The sequence below is a fragment of the Symphalangus syndactylus genome, chromosome 5, assembly GCF_028878055.3.
Source record: "Symphalangus syndactylus isolate Jambi chromosome 5, NHGRI_mSymSyn1-v2.1_pri, whole genome shotgun sequence".
Classification (NCBI taxonomy): domain Eukaryota; kingdom Metazoa; phylum Chordata; class Mammalia; order Primates; family Hylobatidae; genus Symphalangus; species Symphalangus syndactylus.
Genome location: NC_072427.2, coordinates 134,313,899 through 134,335,330, shown reverse-complemented (window position 1 = coordinate 134,335,330; position 21,432 = coordinate 134,313,899). Strand labels below are relative to the sequence as shown.

At 38.2% G+C, this 21,432-nt stretch overlaps 1 protein-coding gene across 1 annotated transcript in view; it reads right to left on the bottom strand.

Moving 5' to 3' along the window:
- The window catches only part of ABCC9 (ATP binding cassette subfamily C member 9), a 229,140-nt gene that overhangs the window by 192,785 nt on the left and 14,923 nt on the right, over nt 1-21,432 (bottom strand). The window contains exons 3-6 of the mRNA XM_063639618.1: nt 16,519-16,855; nt 10,462-10,714; nt 6,972-7,082; nt 1,362-1,404 (exon numbers count right to left, since the gene is read on the bottom strand). The gene's annotated coding sequence lies outside the window, so the exon portion shown is untranslated. The remainder of the gene's footprint in view (nt 1-1,361; nt 1,405-6,971; nt 7,083-10,461; nt 10,715-16,518; nt 16,856-21,432) is intronic.

Sequence of the window (21,432 nt, the reverse complement as noted above, 5' to 3'; positions counted from 1 at the left end):
AAAATAGCTTATTAGAAACTACTCCAATACAGAGTAGAGTGTCCTCAGAAAGCAAGAGGAGGAATGCCCCTACCTCAAATGTAACTCTTGCTTATATGGGATATTAAAGATAAGAACAGTGTACTTTATTATAAAGGCTTGTGATTAGCTTGTGACAGACTGTTAATATTATTTTCTCTTTGGTAATTATTAATTTCAGAAAGAATTTATGAGACTACTATTATCTTTAGAGCAAAACTTATTTTTTATTTATTTATTTTTTGAGACAGAGCCTAGCTCTGTCGCCCAGGCTGGAGTGCAGTGGCGCGATCTCAGCTCACTGCAAGGCATGAACCTCCCGGGTTGATGCCATTCTCCTGCCTCAGCCTCCCGAGTAGCTGGGACTACAGGCACCCGCCACCATGCCCGGGTAATTTTTTTATATTTTTAGTAGAGACAGGGTTTCACCATGTTAGCCACGGTGGTCTCTATCTCCTGACCTCGCGATCCACCCACCTCGGCCTCCCGAAGTGCTGGGATTACAGGCGTGAGCCACTGCTCCAGGCAGAGCAAAACTTATTTTAAACTGAGAGTGCCTTTTTCCATTAACTTGTTTCTTCAACAAGAAGCATCTTGTGATCAAGACTGCCTAACTTTCTGGGAAAGTAACCCAGCAGGTCTTGCTTTCTCCAGCCTTTATTCAAGATGGGGTCACTCTGGTTTAGACGCCTCTGACATTCTCACCATACAATTATAATAAAAGGAGATTTTGAAAAATCATCATTTATCCAATAGGAAGAGAGAAGAAAGGACACAAAGTAAAATACAGGAAGTAGAAAAACAGAATGATATGTGTGGGCCAGCTAATCAGGTGATAGTGGCAGTGACAAAATAGGCAGTTGGGTGAGAGGAAGCATTGTTATTTGTAAACAGGGTTGTCACACCATGATAAAAGGAGCAATTCATTAGAAAAATATGTTAATTATAAATCTGTAGATGCACCTGACAATATATAAATTACAATTATATGAAAAGCAAAAACTGACACAATTACCAGGACAAAGTGACAAGTCTACAATCATGATTATAAACTCTAGAACAGTTCCTTCAGTAATTGATAGAACAGATAAAAAATGAGTCAAGAGGTGATTTGAACAACAGTTCACATACTTGATTTCTATATTGCACATAAAGAAATATTATTTGAGGGACACAAAGAATATATACAGTCATACTCCACATAACAACATTTTGGTCAATGACAGATTGCATATTTGAAGGTGGTTTCATAAGATTATAATACAGCTGAAAAATTACTATCACCTAGTGACACCTTGTGACATTGTAGCCATTGTAACATCATAACACAAGGCATTACTCACCTGTTTGTGGTGATACTGGTGTAAACCTGCTGCACTGCCAGTCCTATGAAAGTATAGCACATACAATTATGTACAGTACATTGTAGTTGATAGTGATAATAAATGACTATTGCTGGTTTATATATTTACTATACTTTTCATAGTTACTTCAAAGTGTACTTCTTATTAAAAAAAAAAATGCTAAATGTAAAATATCCTTAGGCAATTCCTTCAGAACTTCCTTCTTATTCCAGAAGCAGGCATTGTTATCGTAGAAGATGACATGCATGTTATTGCTCCTAAAGACCTTCCAGTGGGTCTTCCAGTGGGGCACGATGTGGAGGTGGCAGACAGTGATATTGATGCTCCTGACGCTGTGTAGGCCTAGGCTAATGTGTGTGTTTTTGTCTTAGGTTTTAGCCAAAAAGTTTTAAAAGTAAAAATAAAAAATTTAAAATAGAAAAAGCTTTTAAAGGTATAAAGAAAGAAAAGAGTTTTGTATAGCTATACAATGTGTTTTAAGTATCATTGCAAAAGAGTCAAAAAGTTAAACAAAGATTGAAAAGTTTATAAAAGTAAAAACGTCAGCTAAGATTAATTTACTATTGAAGAAACAATTTAAAAAATAAATTTAGTACAGCCTAAATGTACAGTGTTTATAAAGTCTGCAGTAATATGCAATAACGTCCTAGGCTTTCACATTCACTCATCACTCACTGACTCACCCAGAGCAACCCCAGTCCTGTAAGCTCCATTCATGGTAAGTGCCCTATACAGGTCTACCATTTTTTATCTTTTATACGGTATTTTTACTGTACTTTTTCTATTTTAGGTATGTTTACATACATTAGTACTTACCATTGTGTTACAATTACCTACAGTATTCAGTATAATAATATGCTGTACAGATTTGTAGCCTAGGAGAAATAGACTATACATATAGCTTAGGTGTGTAGGACGCTACACTATCTAGGTTTGTGGAAGATCACTCTATGATGTTCACACAATTAGAAAATCACCTAAGGATGAGTTTCTCAGAACGTATCTCTATTGTTAAGTAAAGCATAACTGTATAAAAATTGACTTCATATTAGGCTACAAAGCAAATCTTAACAAGTGCCACAGAATTTATATATCTTGCAGAAGCACATTTTCTTACCATAACAAAATTAAAAATTAAACCAAGGTAATTAAGAGTCCATATACTTGGAGATTTAAAAGTACACTTTTAAAACTTTGTCAAAGGAATCTGTTTTTTTTTTTTTCCCTAGAGTCTGAATCTCACTCTGTCACCCAGCCTGGAGTGCACTGATGTGATCATAGTTCACTGCCACTTTGAACTCCTGGGCTCAAGTGATCCTCCTGCTTCAGTCCCCCAAGTAGCTAGGACTACAGGTGTACCACCACACCTGGCTACTTTTTAAGTTTTTTTTTGTAGAGACACGGTCTTTCTATGTTGCTTAGGCTGGTCTCAAACTCCTGGGCTCAAGTGATCCTCCCAACTTGACCTCTTAAAGTGCTGAGATTACAGGTGTGAGCCACCGTGCCCAGCCTCAAAGAAGAAATCTTAATTATGATAAAAACATACTTTATGTTTTACAAAAACATTACACATCAAAACACAGAATAAAGTTAAAGCAATCCTTAGATGAGTTTTATAGCGTATGTTCATATATTACAGATGAGGAAATATTAAAAATGGGTTATCTAAACATCAAAATCAGGAGTGAAAAAAATGTAAACCCAATGAAAGCGGCTTACAAAAAAAATAAAAAGCAAATAATAATAACAAAGTGAAAAAAACACACTCAATAGGGTAGATCAAGAAATTATAGCACAACATGATAACTTACGAGGAAAGTACGTGCAAGTTTCCCCCTGTTCGCAGTGGCTTCCTAGAGTCCTTCATGCCAAGTCCTGTCTCCCTGTCTAACCCCACTTCCTTCTACTCTTCCTCTGTCTCTCCTCTTCTCTTTCTTTTCCTCAAACATGCCAACCTCCTTCCACCTATTTAAGACCTTTGCACTTGCTCTTTTCTCTGCCTGGAGCACTCTGCTCTGTTTTTGCATTCATCCCAAACTTCTTTGTTGCATTCACATTTGCATCAAAAAAGTGTTTACTGAAAATCAGTGATGTTCCTGACAGTAGGGATATAGCAGTGAACAGAATAAACAAAAATATCTGTAATTATGGAATGTATGTTCTAGCAGCTGGCAAATTTTCACTCACTAAAGTCTTCCCTGACCACCAATATCAATGTCAATGTTACTTATTTTCCTGTTTTCCTATTATGTTTCTTTGCACTAGTGTGCCACATCTTTGAGAGAAGAGACCTTGTCTATCTTGTCACTTTACTCTGAGGGCATGGAATGATACCTAAAACAATTATGTGTTCAAGAGCTATTAGGTGAAAGAATGAATGCATGAATAAGGGATTCATGGAAGGTGTCTCCTCAATTATATTTGAGGAAAACATTTGCCTGAAGCAAAGGTGTGTGTGTGTGTGTGTGTCACCAAACAGAACAAAGATCCTGTGTAAACTCAAGAGAATGGATACTGTGGCATTAGAATGAGAGGTTAGATGGGCAGGCAGGGACCAGATGCAAATAGTCTGGTTGCTATGCAAAAAGAGTGGACATTTCATCTTACAAATAACAGTGCACATGATGGACATTTGATTCAATACAAGATGGGAAATTTAAATCTCCTTTGGGGATTTAATTTCAAAAGTAAAGAATGTTTCTATTTGGTTTGAAAACAACAACTCTTTGGTTGTAATTATTTTTATAAGCTCAGTTTCAGTTAACATATAACTGCAAACACTATACAGTTGATAAAGGACATTTCATTAATAATCAACTTTACATGGTGCTTTATTGGAACACTGAAATAGATGTAGATCAAGCACTGGAACTCAGTTATGTACAAACTTAGAATGTATTTTCCCATAACTGGTGTCAAGTTTACTTTCAGTGTGCCCACTTGTGCCATCATCACCATTGACATCAGATCTCACATGGATTGCGTGGCTCTTATATTCAAGACACTATCTAATCCATTTAATTCTCTCAAAAACTCTCTGTGCAGGGACAATGAGTTGCTCTGAGTCCCATAGCTAGTACATGGAGTAAGCAGGATTCAAAATGTGGTAGTTCAGCTCCACAGCCTGTGCTCTTAACCCTTGCTCCCCACTGCTTCCGTCCTTCCTGAATTCCATCCCGCCCACTGAGTTTTGTCACCTAATCTTATGGAAACATGTACTCTGCAGATTTAGGTCATCTTCCCATGCTGTCCTCCTCCGCCTCACTGATTTTCTCTGCCTACCTCCAATCCTGTTCCTCCTCACAAGCTTCTGCCGCTGATGCCATCCCTGGTCTGACCCCTGGAATGGAAGGTCCTGGTGAAAGACAAAAGTCGCCGAGTGCGGTGGCTCACACCTGTAATCCTAGCACTTTGGGAGGCCGAGGCAGGTGGATTGCCTGAGCTCAGGAGTTCGAGACCAGCCTGGGCAACACGGTGAAACCCTGTCTCTACTAAAGTACAAAAAATTAGCCAGGCGTGATGGCACGCACCTGTAATCCCAGCTGCTAGGGAGGCTGAGACAGGAGAATAGCTTGAACCTGGGAGGCAGAGGTTGCAGTGAGCCGAGATCATGCCATTGCACTCCAGCCTGGGAGACAGAGCAATACTCTGTCTCAAAAAAAAAAAAAAAAAAAAGACAAAAGTCATAGTAGGTGCTTTCAAAGGGATGGGAGTCTGTGTTCTCAATCAGATTCAGTCTGTCAGTTGTCTCTAGGGATGTGGGGTCTCCATGTAGGTGGCATATGGAATTTTCTAATCAACATTCATCTCCCCCTGACCCCTCATCAGTGGTGCACACACCTTCCTCTGTGTACATTCTCCTGAGCAATCTGAGCGGCTCCTGTCCCTCTGTTCAACTCTTGGCTCTCTTGTGTGGAATCTTGAGGACTAGCCTCCACGAACTCTGGGAACTGGGATATAGTGGCCCTCAGCTCTCATCTTCATAGGAACACTGTGATATTCTCATGCTTTGCTGGCTTCTGGCATCAGAGGATCTCCTTGGCAGTGGGGTTTCTGCCTTCACAAGTCTCCAGATGAAAAGTCAGTGGCATTCTCCAATTTTTAGAACCCTTCATATTTTAGAATATATAAATCTAGTGCCTCCTTCAATCTAGGGGTTGGGGGAGAAGTTATATGCTTTAGAAATTGTGTTCTCAAGAAAGTGATCGCAAGACTCTGTCTCAAAAAAAAAAAAAAAAAAAAAGGAAGTGACAATTTTTACCCTTCAGGGTGCTGTAAGAATCCACCATTTTATGAACTCAATGGTGGGTATCTCATACTACACGAGTGGGGAATAGCAGACATTGTTCATATTAAAAGGTGAACTCCCAGTGCATTTTGTTCTCAGCTATTAGTTTAGCAAGTCCTACACAAAAGCAATAACACCAGGGAGTTGGAAAGAATCTAAGTTGGTACATCACATCCCATTATCCACATCAACACACTCATGACATAAAACCTTGCAAAGAAAGTGATATCAACACCACTTGAATCGGTATAAGGAATTACAGGGACTTTATAGGGTTTAAGTGACTTCTGATAATAAGCACTTCTACGTATTAGCTCAAGTATGTTAAGATTTAAACCATCACTTTTAAAATTCAAGAACAATATGACCTAAGCCTTTTATTTTGGTAATAAGATATATAGTTTACTTCTGAATGATTAATATTTCTACTAAATGTCAAAAGCCAAAAGCTACAAATTTTTCTTAGATAATACACATTTTTAGGTCTTTATATTAAATCAAATAATAAATTTAGCCATCTTTTGTATCAATCCCAATCATATTCCTGACTACCAATATGAATGTTAATGTTACTTATTTTCAGTATTATATATTACATAAATATATTATAGTGTGATGATCCAATAATTATTTCTATAACACTTGGCTTATATTAAGCCTATTTTCCAATATGAGAAATACAGTTGGAACTACCTACCTCATTAGGGTCATAATAAAGTGTACATAACAATATATTTAAAGCCAAGGACAGGCACTTAGGACACGGTAGTTATAATTCTGTCTTCAGTACTGAAATGTTTGCATAATTCTTTGTCTTCCATTCAAAATTTTTTGAATTTTTCAAAAAGTTCTTATCAGAAAATAACACAGCATGTCCTGTGCATTATATAGTTATTCATTCTAAAAGTACTGTGTTTTCAAGGGTCTGGTCATTGCCCAGGTCAAAATTGTATTGCTTGTGGCCAAAAATGTTTCTACCCACTTATTCTTGTCTTATCATTGCTTATTGGTGGCACTTGTCAATAAATATTGGCAGTAAAGTCTTTGAGAGCGATGTCTCCTAGTCTCCTAGATACTGTTTAATGTAGATTACAAGCCCTATTCTTGGAAAAAAATCCCTCAAAAAGACTTTTCTCCAAAGCTGTATCTCCAGCTTTCCCTAACTTCACTTAAAAGGTGCTTTACTGACAGGTTAGCCACTCACCTCCACACACTGTTAGACATTCTACCACCTTTCAACCATATTTTTTTTTCTGAAATTTTGTGATTTTCAATATTGCTATAATAATAGTGAAGCTCACATTTTCATAGCTTTTCTTCTGCAGTGTTGCCCCCTCTAGTGCTGAGTTGAGAGACTGGATATTCGTGAGACAAGGTAAAAATTTTCCTAATTTAACTAACAGAAAAGTTAACTGTGGAAAAAAAATATGTTATTTACACATTAAAAGTATTTCTACATGCCAGGGCTAGGGTACTATTCATTACCATATCTCTAGCAGCAAGTGCAGCATTGACTCCTAACAAATATGCTTTGAACCAAACTGCTGAGAGAATACATAGGATGGAAAAAAAATGAAGACTCTATCTCTCAAATTTTTTAATTCAAGACGTGCCTTTTATAGTGACACACAAAGTTTTAGAAAGATCTTATCATAGAACAGCATTATTTAGCTAGCTATGAAAAATGAAATAATGCCAGGCGTGGTGGCTCACAGCTGTAATCCCAGCACTTTGGGAGACCGAGGCGGGCAGAACACAAAGTCAGGAGCTCAAGACCAGCCTGACCAACATGGTGAAACCCTGTCTCTACTAAAAATACAAAAATTAGCCGGGCATGGTGGCATGTGCCTGTAATCCCAGCTACTCAGGAGGCTGAGGCAGGAGAACTGCTTGAACCCGGCAGGCGAAGGTTGCAGTGAGCTGAGATTGTGCCACTGTACTCCAGCCTGGGTGACAGAGTGAGACTCCATCTCAAAAGAAAAAGGAAAATGAAATAATTAATTCTTCAGAATATTTGTCGTAAGAATAAGGTATGTGATTCAAATATATGTAGAAAGAAGCAACTTGACATTTGGATGTGGTGCACACAGACTTTTGAGGAATTCTTCTGCATACCAGAAGCTAGAGCTACTAAACTTCTGCGAATCCCACAGTCCTTTGGTGTTGGGGATAGCTGCTGGCAAAGCTTACTTCACTCAGTGAGACCTACCCAATCAGAGTTATCTCTAACTCTTGTCTCAATAGTCAGCCGTTTCCTTCCAGTATTGTCTTTACTTTTCACCTCTCCTGCTTAATGCTCCCAAATCCAAACAGCTCCATTTTACAGCTGAGAGTACTTTACTTACTTTACTCTTTAACTTGCAGGTGGTTGGCTAGGATCCTCTCTACAATACTCACTTCAGATTTGGAGCAGGATTCTCCATTTAAAGTAACAAAGGCAGGAAGACATCCACATTTTGCATGACAGGTCATATACTATTCAATATGTTATAAGACACCTATATACATCTAAGAGGCATTCTATTGATTTTTATAATACAATCTACAGAAAGTAAATTTGACAAAATTGCCTTGGCTGGTGAGAAAACATAGATTCCTCAGTGACTTTCAACTACGCCCTCAAGGGCCATGTCAGAATCCCTGAAAGTGGGTGGTCATAAAATTTTTGTGTTAATCCATGGGTTTTCAATAGTTGAGAAGTATGGGTCTAATTTAGAGAGGACTCTCTAAAGAGTTATAACGGTTTAAGTCTATGACCTTATTAAACTCTAAGACTGATTGCTCACAATTACACAATCTAGCTACCAAAAAGTAATTTCAGAATAACTCTATGTCTTTACTTTTATTTCACGAACACTGTGAAGTTTATACAAAGACCCCTCTTCTTTTCCATCTTTCTTTCCTCCATTCCAGTCTTTCATATTATTTGTCCTGCACCTGTCACTTTTTTCCTTATTCTGCAAAGCTCAGAAGAACCCAGGTGGCAAAAAGCAGAACTATTCACAGAGGGTGAAGGAAAGAAGACTTGCCAGATTGGTAGACAGAGTTAGAATCTCTTAGGTCAGCAAAAGTTAAAAGAAAAAAAAAAAAAAGTTTAAGAACACACACACATATTTGCACATATGTTAAAATATTTTGACCCATCATATAAATGTGTGTGAATTGGGGGTGAAGATAAAAAAAGATGGAAAGACACATTTCGGTCTCTTACACCACAGAGGAAAAGAAATACCTCTGGTCATTTCTATTCTGATTATTCACTGCATGTTTAAATAAAGTTTAAAGAGACTGTCAATGCCTGTCTAAATTATGGAAGCAAGTAGCTGATTCTTAGCTTTCTTGTAAATTTCACAAAGACTCCTTTGAGGGAAAGCCATAGTCTTCTAGAAGCTGTTAACTTGCTTTAAACCAATTGCATTAAACCAATTGCTCATGCAGTTAGGAAATTTTATTATCACTTTAACCACAAGAGTATGCAAAAAGATAAGACAAGATTCTAGTGTAATAAAGATTCCTACCTAGCAGGCTAGCAATCTATATAGAAGAATTAGATAAGATTATTTCCAGTGTTAAATAATGCAAAATTTCAAAAATATTGCTGAAGCACATTTAGGAATCCCATACTTACCTGTGCCTCACTGTTGTTTAGACAGTTAACACTTCATCAAATGTGCTTCCTGGATTGCAAGTCCAACTATCATATTAGTTGATGCTGGATAATTTTGGTTTACTAACGCACCATTTTATGCTAGCATAAGGAGCTCTACATTTCTCAGGATGCAAGCAACTGGCTTGGAAGGGATAATTTTCCTATTTATAAGAATATAGTACGGATCACGAGGTCAGGAGATGGAGATCATCCTGGCTAACACCGTGAAACACCGTCTCTACTAAAAATACAAAAAATTAGCCGGGCGAGGTGGCAGGCGCCTGTAGTCCCAGCTATGCAGGAGGCTGAGGCAGGAGAATGGCGTGAACCCCAGGGGGCGGAGCCTGCAGTGACCCGAGATTGCACCACTGCACTCCAGCCTGGGTGAAAGAGCAAGACTCCGTCTCAAAAATAATAATAATAATATAGTAATAAAATACAGTGAATGTTTGTCTTAGAGAATTTGTCTTTTCCAATGCACAGGACAAAGAATCTTTCCCACTGTTATCTTTGAGATCCTTCTTCAGAATGTGGTTTCTACCTAGAATTCTGCTGCTACTTTCCTGTGGCTTCTGATTCTTGAAATTGCTTGCCATATAACCAAGAGAAGGAAAGGGTATCAGTTAGGATTCGGTTCAGCTGCATAGAACAGAGACCCTACTATGGAAGCTTAAATGCACAGGTTTATGCTCTCAAGTTTAATGACGATTAGAGGATGCAGCTGGGGCCTGATACAGCTGCTTCCTGGAGTCATAGGGACCCACAAAGATCTCTGAGCTCTCCCATCCACAGTGCTTACAAATGCATTGCATCTGCATCTTAAGCAGCAGGAAGGAGGAAGTAGCAGAGAGGCCAAAGGGCACCCTCCAGCTGTCTTTTATGAAAATTTCTCAGAAGTTACACACTTCCACTTCCACTTCATTGATGGTGCTGAATAAGATCAAGGCATCAGGAAAGAGAAAGATATAGGGGCAGACAAACAACAGTCTCTGTAGCAGAACGTGGCGATGACACAGCATACCTTCTTTTCTGATTTTAAAGCAATCAACTTAGTATTTAAATTCAATCACTCAAGATTTTCCTTTGTATCTGTGCTTTTCCTCCCTTTTCTTGAAGTAAACTTAAATTTCCAGAGAACTTACATATTATGCTGCAATCAGAAGAGGTTCTCTGCCTTAGCTATAGTGTTGCTGATCACAGCTAGACTTTTTATTGCCATCATGAGGCCAGTATTACTGCTGAGTCTATGCTTTCTCTGTGGTCCTTGGTCATGAAGTTCATACACTCCAAATCCTACTCATTCCAACCTCAGGTCTCTTTAGGGCCTCCAATCTTCTGCCATTTGTAAGGTTGGAGATTCTGTCCTTGCCCGTGGTTAGGATAGGAGAGGCTATGCTGCAGGGAAAAGAAAAGAGAAAAGAAAGGAAGGAAGGGGAAGGGAGGTGAGGGGAGGGGAGGGGAGGGGAGGGGAGGGGAGGGGAGGAGAGGGGAAGGGAGGGGAGGGGAGGGGAGGGAAAGGAAGGGAGACTATCTCCAAATCTCAGTGTTTGAACACATAAAAGTTTATTTCTAACTCACATCCCATGTCTGTTGAGGTTTCCGGAAGCCTCTGTATAGTCACTCAGAAGCCTAGTCACTCTGCATAGTCACTCAGTTGGTGTGTAGAAACTTCCTCAGCATGGCCTCTGCTGTAGTGGGTCTTTGAGTGACTATGCAGTCACTCAGAGGCCATGCTGAGGAAGATTCTGCCAACCAACTTGTAGTCATCTTATCTAGACCATGTGGTCTTCTCTGTCACTATGGTAGGGGAAGAGAGACTGGAGAATCACCTTGGGTTTTTTGCTATCAGCTCCCTAATTGATACAGCATCACTTACTGCCAGGGATTGAATGTTTGTGTCCCCCAACGTTCATATGTTGGAACCCTCTCCCCTAAAGTGATAATATTTGGAAGTCAGGACTATGGAGGCTAATTATATCTAGATGACGCCATGGGGGTGGGGTCCTCATGATGGGATTGGTGTCTTTATAAGAAGAGACCAGAGCCAACTTCCTCTCTGCCTCTGCCATGTGAGGATACAGCAAAATGGTGGCCATCTGCAAACCAGAAAGAAGGCTCTCACCAGACACCAAATATGCTTGCACCTTGATCTTGGACCTTCCAGCCTGAGAACTGTGAGAAATAAATGCTTGTCATTCAAGCCACCAGTATACAGTATTCTATTATAGCAGCCAAACTGACTAAGACACTTCCAATCTCATTTTATTGATCAAATTAAGATATAGTCCACCTAATTGCAAGAGTAGGGGAAAATGTTTTTTTCAATGCCTGTGAAGAAAGAAGAAAGGAGTAATGGATAGAATTGATAATGTCTATCTATCTCTCGAGCTGACTATGGCTCTGTAAGTCTACCCTCAGACCCCTCAGTCTAGTCACCTTACTCAATCACTGCTGATCTACCTGTAAGGCACAATGTTTGACATGGAACTTCTCTGTGAAGTTTATGGTCTCCTAGGCCACTTTCCAGAGTCCAGAAAATGGCTAACATTTGCTCTTTAATGCTTTCAAATGCATCTGGGATTTCAATTCTTTCATTCCAGGAATGGGTAGGAAAGGATGTTTCTTAGAAACCAGCTTGTTCTAACCTCTCAATACATCACCTCTATTTTCTTCTTTCATTTGGTCAAACTCATCTCTTTCTGTTCCTGCGAGTAATATAACTTATTCTTTGGTGTCATGTCATATATACAATAATCTTCTTCAAGTCATAATGGCTCAGTCATGTCAGAATTCACTTACCTTTTTTCTCTCAATAGAGCCTTGCTCTCACAAATGAAAGCTATGTTTTCAAGATTATTTGTTTCTGCCATAGATTTACAAGTCTCATTTAGAATTTTAATTAGCTTATTTGCTGTACACTGTCCTATCTACCCAACCCTTGAGGGTGGTGCATATAGAAAGCTGTTTTTAGCACTTGGAGGATAACAATAAATGCAAAGATAGGGGGAAGGTGCAAATAATTTAAAAATTTTAAGTCTATTATATCAATATATCTACAAAGTTAGGAAAACTACTATTATATCAGGTATAATATTTGGAAAACTTTAAGCACAAGTACGCTCATTTCATTTACACTGCGATTCTTTGTGATTCTTCATCCTTTAAAACAATGGGTTTTAGGGCATCAGGGAACTATGCACTTCCTAATCAGCTTTGATTATCTCATTAGCTTTTTTATTATTTACTCTTTACAGAGAGACTTGATTTAAGAGCCAGACTGTATAAGGAGAAAGGACATTGCTAAACTCCAAAATACCATTTACAAATTACAAGGCAAATCTCGTGGACTTTGACAGTGGAGCTATTCTACAACTCAGAGTGAAGAGTGCTCAGAGAATGTGGCATAAGTAATGCTATCAACTCCAAAGGAAGGCAAGATGCAGGTGGGGTGCAGGAAGAAGTTAGACTCAAAGGGTCCTACTCCTTTTCTCAAGATTGAAATATTTTAAAGTGTTCTTGAGATAGAAAAAAAAAGTAAGTATGTCAATGAGGGAGCCAAAGCAGATCCCCTTTGGTGCCCCAACAGGAGATCGCTTCATAGAAATAGATACCCTTTTGCCATCATGATGCATTTACTGCAAAGGAGAATGATATTAAAGCGTGTGTAAGCAGAGAGTACTGGAGATAGCCCCAGCCACCCCACATGCCTTTGCCCACTGCTATGGTCTGAATGTCTGTAATCCTAACCCCCTAATGTGATGGTGTTAGAAGGTAGGGCCTTTTGGAGTGATTAGGATATAAGGATGGCGCCCTCATGAATGTGAGTAGTACCCTTATAAAATAGACCACAGAGAGCTACTCATCCCTTCCACCATGTAAGAATTCAGCAAGAAGGTTCCATCTATAAACCAGAAAGTGGACCCCCACCAGACACTGAATCTACCTGTGCTTTGATCTTGGAATTCCAATCTCCCGAACTGTGAGAAATACATTTCTGGCTTTTATAAGTTACCTAGTTTACAGTATTTTGTTACAGCAGTTCAAATGACTGAGATACCCACATTCCTGGCTGAAATGGGATATTTCCAGAAGTTTCCTCATGCTGTCAGTAATGGACACAGTGTACCACCAATATATCCTTCATTAATAAAAAATTTATTTTCCTAACTGCTGGGAGGATTCCCAGCAGATAGCCCAGCTATCAGTTCTCTTTAGTGAGTGCCTCTTCTGAAGAGTCCCAGCTCCCCAATGGTCATGATTTCTTCCAAGCGTGGTCTATATTCACTGATTGATTCAGAAACATAAATGTCTGTCCCTTTGCCCTAAGTTGAGACAACTCTAAAGGGCTATCTGTCCCGGTTTCAGAACAGTTGAGGCCTCTGTTAAGACTATGTTGCAGCCCAATTTATTCCTCTGCCCAATCCTGTCTCCTGTCTTGCTTTTCCATTCCGTACATACTGATTCCGAGAGCATTTCCAAAGGAACTTCCTGTTCTGCAATCTCTGAGTCTGCTTCATAGGGAACTAACCACGCAATATTACCAGAAGTATAGTACCAGTACCAATAGTACCAGAAGTGGAGTCAAGAAAGCAGACATTAAAATGGACTTTTGAAGTTCAATTACCCACCACTCAGCTGGTAATGAGGATTTCAGCACTGGTAATAGTTGAAACACAGATAGTCCCTGCATTTGATCTTAGCCAAAAGGCTGAGAAGTAATACAGATAGTCCCTGGCATAAAGTCTCCATGCTACTGCTAAAACTCATCGATGGTGAACTGCAATGATATTTTGGTGAAAGAAAGAACGCTGGCATGTGTGATGTTTCTGGCATTTGAAAAATACTGGGTAATAGCTATAAGGACAGAAAAATTGGATGCTATATTCTATGGGCACTTTAGGAAAAAATTAAATGATAAGGGTGATTAATTGGCATTAAAAGCTAAGTTTGTTAGCCAGGGTACCTCCTTTGTACCATGCAAAAGATATTTTGATCTACAGTTAGTGGGCAATAAAAGCTGAAGACCAAGCCCAGCACATAATAAGAGTAGTGGAACTTCAAGTTCTGCTGCTATGCCTGCTGTGCCAAGATCAAGCCTTGTATGGGAAAGAATGGGGTCCTGACTCATGGAATCGTGACATCCAAAATCCTTGAATCTCCAGATTCCCCTTCTTTGAGAGACTCAGAAGTGATCTACTCCTTTCTATTAAAAGTCTGAATTCCCCCTTTACTTGAAGATAATGCAGACAGGTCATCCCCTGCAGCACAGCAGAAGCTACAATGAGGATCTCCCCAACTTCCCCTCCTTGCCACTGGGACAATAATGGCCCAGCTGGAACATAATGGAACATCCTGAAGAAGAAGAAAAGGGACTCTACCCCAAAGGAACTGTAGGACCTAGCCAACATATACTGGCAGAAGCTGGGAAAATTCACATGGCGCTGGATTCGGAGAGTGCTAGATCAAAAGGGGTGGAACATAAATTTGAATAAGAGAGCATTCTCCTGACATACATGCTTTCAAATTCTGGCAAAGACCTAATGAGATGGTGTAAACATGATGTTAAGATGGTTCCTAGAAGCATAGGAAAAGTGATGGCCCAAAGTACACGAGGTAAAAATAGACTTAGAAGTATTAGTTCTCATAGAACTATATAAATGGTATGGCTACCTATAAAAATAATAAATTCCATGCAACTGGAATAACTGAATATTACAAAATTCAGATTACATAGTTATTTGCATAACAATGTTTTATTCTCTGTCAGTAGATTTGAAGCTGTTTGAGGTCAGAGACCATATATTTTGTTCAGAACTCCATACCCAGTGCTTAACGGAAATTAATAGACTTCTAAATGTCAGCTAAGCAAATAAATTAAGGAATATAATTAAGAGAAATTATATTTCACATAAGTAAACTAGAGATATGCAAGATATCTTTGAGATATTTTCCCACCTCTGACATTTTAATTTTTAAATCTTGATTCCACAAAATTTTTCTATAGTGTTAGTCAACATCTCAGAGCATTTAAAGAGAATGCTTTTGCTTTTTAAAAGGCCTTTTGCTAAACCAGTTCTTCCTTTGTCTTTTTTGGGGGCATAATTATTTTGGGTACAATATTACAGGATGGTTTTTAAAGGAGCCAAAATAACATATGTTTGAGTTGGTCTGAGGAGAGCTCTTAACTGTCGAAAGTCATCAAAGACCTGATCTAAAAAGAACAGACTGACAATCTTTTGGTTATTGTCCTCTTTCAGTTCTTCTTGTGGTGATGGGAATGGGTAAAATTTTACACAAGTGGTGATGGGAGGTACACACAGTGTTAGCCCTTGAGTGGCTATAACAGCAAAGACAAAAGACAGGAGGGAGACACTGGTTATTGTCCAATAGTTTTTGACACCTACGTTTATCCTCTACTAAGGAATTTTTTTTGTCTTGCCACATTACTTCTGGGAATAAAAACCCACTAATGACAATAAAGAGTAAGTCTATAAAGCTGCCTCCATTTTGAGAAAGTTTCTGGAAAGGACAATAAGGAAGAAGCATTAGTTGAGGCTTGTCTCAAAATAACTGAAATGTTGCTACTGGTTCGTTCTTCTTCCTTTCACATTCCTCTTTACAAAATAAGGTTTATGTTCATTGATCAAAGTATTTCTTTTCTCTAAACCCAAGAATTTTCAAGTTGTCAGATTGTTTTCCTCAATTCATTTGTTTCCATTACATTCTCCATACGAAAAACTCATTATACTTTTTGCTGCCGTGGGAATGTCTTATTGCTTAAAACAGATGCTAATGACAATTTGATTAGAATGAGATGTCAGAAAAGTCAAAGTGACTGTGGGAAAGAGCGTTAACACTCTTTGGGGTTAGGAAAATATCTCCATGTTGTATTGACACACTTGGAGGACTAATGTCACAATTCTTTTTTTGGTTATTTGTTCATGTGAAACAGATTTGTAAACCAATCTCGAAGGTTTCTCCACTCAAGAGACATTTTCCTAAACGATTAGTTTTGAAATTTTTCTGGAGAGGAATAGTAAAAATATTCTTCCCAGTTATCCCACACTAGTTCTCCCCGCTCACCCCCACCCCACCTCCTTGTACCAACAACGGAAGTACCAGGTGGTCTCTGTACTTGCTCTAGTCTGAAGGTGTGGAATAAAGAAGGGGGAGAACCCAGATGGGGCTGAATGAAATACCTGCTCAGGACGTAGATTCTCTTTTGTCTTCTGAGATGTTGTTAATTACGCTATATTAGAGGCCCTTATTTCCAATCAGTGTGTGACTCTTGTGAATTATAACTCATTTGCTCCATCTCTCACCAATACATGGGGCCTCTACTGTGGACTTCAGATGGGATGCAGGCGCTTCTATTCTTGCTTTAGCTTGACGTATTCATGGATTCTTTCCTTGCACTGTTCTCTTGCCTTCTGACTGCATTAGCCAGCTTCTCTTCAAAGTGAAGGATGTTGGTGATGCTTCTTAGGATCTTATCAGTTCCTCTTTTGTCCTCAGTACTGCTCTTGGATGAGGGTGCTGGGAAAAAAATGTCACGGCATCAGAAACTTCGGTTTCTGTTATTCAAAAATAAAGAATTTGAAATGTGTGTCCTGATGTCATTCTCTATTCCTTAATTGGTTTCTTCTGGTGAATTCTTAGCTCTGCTTAATGTGGTTATTATTATTGCCTACTTTCATTGGGTACTGGGGAGATTTTAGGCCACTATAGCACTATGCTATCCTAACTTGCAAATGTTCCTGCTTAACACATAGCATGCAAGAAATCTGAACTTTGTGGGGAGATTTAACTAGGGGATGCAGAAAGAACCAGGACCCACTGATAATCTATCGGGACAGATTATCTTCTTGAGTAAGACGACAAACTGAGGTGACTAAGTCCGTGACTTGTTAATCACTGATCCTTACATAAAAGAGGAAATATAAGAGCAAGTTTGTATGCGAGATGTTTGGCGTGCTCCTCTTCAGCAACATATTTTGGCACACTTCAGTCAAATCTATACTATATAAGCAAGGAAAAATAAAAATATGAGCAATTATTATTTGAGCTTAGGCAATGAACAAACTACATGTAATTATCAGCCTTAGCTATTTCCTTTGGTTAAATTCATGAAAAAGTTTCCTGACATGTTTCTTTTTAAAATTAGTCTGCTTCATTTGGATTTCCAAAGAATTCGGAAGTGATTCATAATTTAAAAGTCTGATTTTAAACATGAACACACACACACACACACACACACAAACACACACACACAGAGCCATGCATCACATAACAAGAGGGATACATACTGAGAAATGCATCATGGGGCAAGTGAACCATGTGTGAACATTATCAAGTGCACTTACACAAACGTAAATGATACAGCCTACTACAAACCTAGGTTATATGGTATAGCGTATTGCTCCTAGGGTACTACGTGGCACAGCATGTTGTTCTATCAAATATTGTAGGCAATATTAAGTTTTGTGTATCTAAACATATTTAAACATAGAAAAGGTACAATCATCGATGATCTTTTATATCATAGAAATATGATATAAAAGATAAAAGTGTTGCACCTGTAGAGGGCACTTACCATGAATGGGCTTTGCAGGACTGGAAGTTACTTTAGGTGAGTCTGTGAGTGGTGAATGAATGTGAAGGCCTAGGACATTACTGTACACTGCTGTAGACATTATAAACATTGTACACTTAGGCTACACTAAATTTAAAGAAAACTATTTCTTCAATAATAAATTAACCTCAGCTTACTTTAAATTTTTGTTTTATAAAGTTTTTAATTTTTTACCTTTTAAAATTCTTTTGTAATAACACTTAAAACACAAACACATTGTACAGCTGTACAAAAATATTTTCTTCCTTTATATCCTCTTTCTATGAGCTTTTTTATTAAAAATATTTTTGTTTCTTTTTTTACTTTTGAAACTTTTTTGTTAAAAACTGAGACACAAAAATGCACATTAGGCTAGGCCTACACAGGGTCAGGATCATCAATATCACTGTTTTCCACTTCCACATCTTGTCCCACTGGAAGGTCTTCAGAGGCAATAACATGCATGGAGCTGTCACCTCCTGTGATAACGCCTTTTTCTGGAATACCTCCTGAAGGACCCGCCTGAGACTATCTACATTTAACTTTCCTTTTTAACAAATAGAGTATGCTCTAAAATAATGATACAAAGTACAGTGTATATATAAACCAGTAACATAGTTGTTTATGATCATTATCCAGTATTATGAACTATACATAATTCTATGTGCTATACTTTTATACTATTAACAGCATAGTAGGTTTGTTTATACCAGCACTACCACAAACACGTGAGTAATGCATTGTCCTACAATGTTAGGACAGCTACAGAGTCACAAGGTGATAGAAAATGTTCAGCTCCATTGTGATCTTATAGGACTACCGTCTTATATGTGGTCCGTCATTGACCGAAAAATTGTTAGGTGGTACCTGAGTGTATGCATACACAGAGACAGAGACATTTTGAAACTACGATTAAAAAGTAAGCCTTCACTTCTTTAAAAGATAATTTCTATCTAGATTCCTTGCTTAATGCCAGGAAAAATATCTATATAGATAAAGAATTCAACCCATAAAATTAAATTAGAAAATTATTGGCACACTAAAAAGCTTGTATAATCTCTTTTAAAAATTCCGAAGATCTTTCAGTATTTAAAAAAATTTTCAAGTCAATAAGAGGATAGGATTGATAGAAGGAAATACAAGGAATTAGCTTTGCATTTTGAGCATCTATTTATTTATTAAACATTTCATATATAGAAGGTATTTAAGGTATAGTTTCTCCAAAGATACCTATAATTATCTCATATGGAATGTTCCATTCTGCTTTGTTCTTATTTGTCAACAAATAAAATATTCACTTAAAATACATTTATGTATATTTTAGCATCTACTATCTTTCCCTTTTCAAATATGCACAACAAAACTTGCAAGCCAAAAACACAACAAAACAAAAAGTTATTTGATCTGCGTGAGTGATATGAAATACACATATTACAGCTGAATTTATAAAATGGTTGCTTTCAGGCACATTACTCTTAAAATAATGACTCAGTTTTGAAGTAGATGCTGATTCTCCTTTCATAGATTGTGTCTTTCGGGTTTCAGGTAGTCAGTGATGGTAAATGTCAGCTAACATCTTTTCAAAATTACATGTCCTTTGTGAACTTTCTTAATAATTAGAAATTAAGTATTTAATTTTTCAAAAGATAGGCACTTTTTTCTTTTGGAGCTCACTATTGCCTAAATATTATGACAAAATATAAAAACACTACCAAACAATAATATATAAATAGTTGCAAATTTCTACTATACAATAAATCACCAAAAAATACTATAAGAAACAGTGCATTATATATGATTGAAATGAAGACTGCCCAATTACAATTTCCTGCATATATTTGATACAGACCTAAGCTATGATTTCCTATAATTCACCCTAACCCTAGCAACTGGTGGTCTGGCAGCTTCCTGACTCTTGCAGACTGTGGCATAGACTGGTGGTCCTTTAGTGGTGGCAAGAGCAGTGAGTGTGAACACTTCTCTACCACCATCGAAGACTTGCAGGATTTTTTTGTCTTTATATGCACCTTTAGGCATTGTGTATACTGCCATTTAAAGAGAAGTGTTAGTTACACTGCATGTGGGAAGGGTTACAAAAGACAGACAGTGTGTTGCTTGCTGTCTTTCACACTTAATCACACCGTGAAGTAGAATCTTCACTGCTCATACTTCTCACACACTACCTAGGACCAGTGCAGAAAACAGAAATGAAAAGTGGAGCTACATCAGATCCATGCTGGATTATTTTACTGCAACTATTAATAATAATGCTTAATTGGAAAATAAAAACTGAGACAAATGCTAATCCAGACAGGAGATTAGGACAGGTGGTATAATCTGAGAATTTCTGGGCAAACTAGAATATGTGGCCTTTACCTCTTAGTTAAATTATTATCATGGCCTCTCCTCAGCCATTTAATATGCGTCTGAAAACTATTTCATAGGCTAGGGGCAATACCCTGTGTGTAGTCTTTTGCTTCTTAGTTATAGAATGTGAGTTTCAGACTGTCCTTCAGCCTTTGCGATGAAAAGATCCCTGTATGTAAAAGGACTCTGCACTGGACTAGTGTTTATGTCCCTCAAATTCACGCATTGAAATCCTTACTCCCAAAGTGATGGTATTAGAAGATGGGGCCTTTGGGAGATGATTAGGTTGTAAGGACAGAGACCTTATGAACAGGACTAGACTAGTGTCCTCATAAAAGAGGCCTCAGGGAGCTCGATCACCCCTTTTGCCATGTGAGGACACAGCAAGAGGGCACCGTCAATGAATCAGAAAGCAGGCTTTTGCCAGATGTCAAAATCTGCTGGCACCTTGATGGTAGACTTCCCAGCTTCCAGAACTTTAAGAAATAAATTCTGATTTTTATAAGCTATCCAGTTTATGGTATTTTGTTATAGGCATCAGAGCAGCCTCGGGTCCCTAAGGGAATAGAACCAGGAATTAAGGGCACATTAATTCTCTCTCTCTTACACAAACACACACACACTCACACAGACACACCTTTTCATCTTTCTGTGTGTTGGGTTTATTTCCCCCACCTGTGAACCAGTTCCTTTCACATGGCCATATGATTGAGTCATAGCCTGAGGCTGCTGTACAACCAAATCAAAAAATCTTCTCACCTAACTTATTTTTATGTCTTTTTATTGATATATAATATTTGTACATATTTATGAGGTACACGTGATATTTTATTACACGCATAAAGTGTGTAGTGATCAAGTCACAGTATTTAGGGTATCCATGGCCTTGAGTATTTATCCTATGTGTTGGGAACACTTCATATCCTCTCTTTTAGCTATTTTTCAATATACATTATGTTATTGTTAACTATAGTCACCCTACTCTACTGTTGGACTTTAGAACTTATTCCTTCTATCCAACTGTATGTTCGTACCCATTAACCAACCTCTCTTCATTTGCCCCTCCCACCCTCACATCCTCCCTGCCTCTGGTATCTATCTTTCTACTCTCTACCTCATGAAATCGACTTTTTGC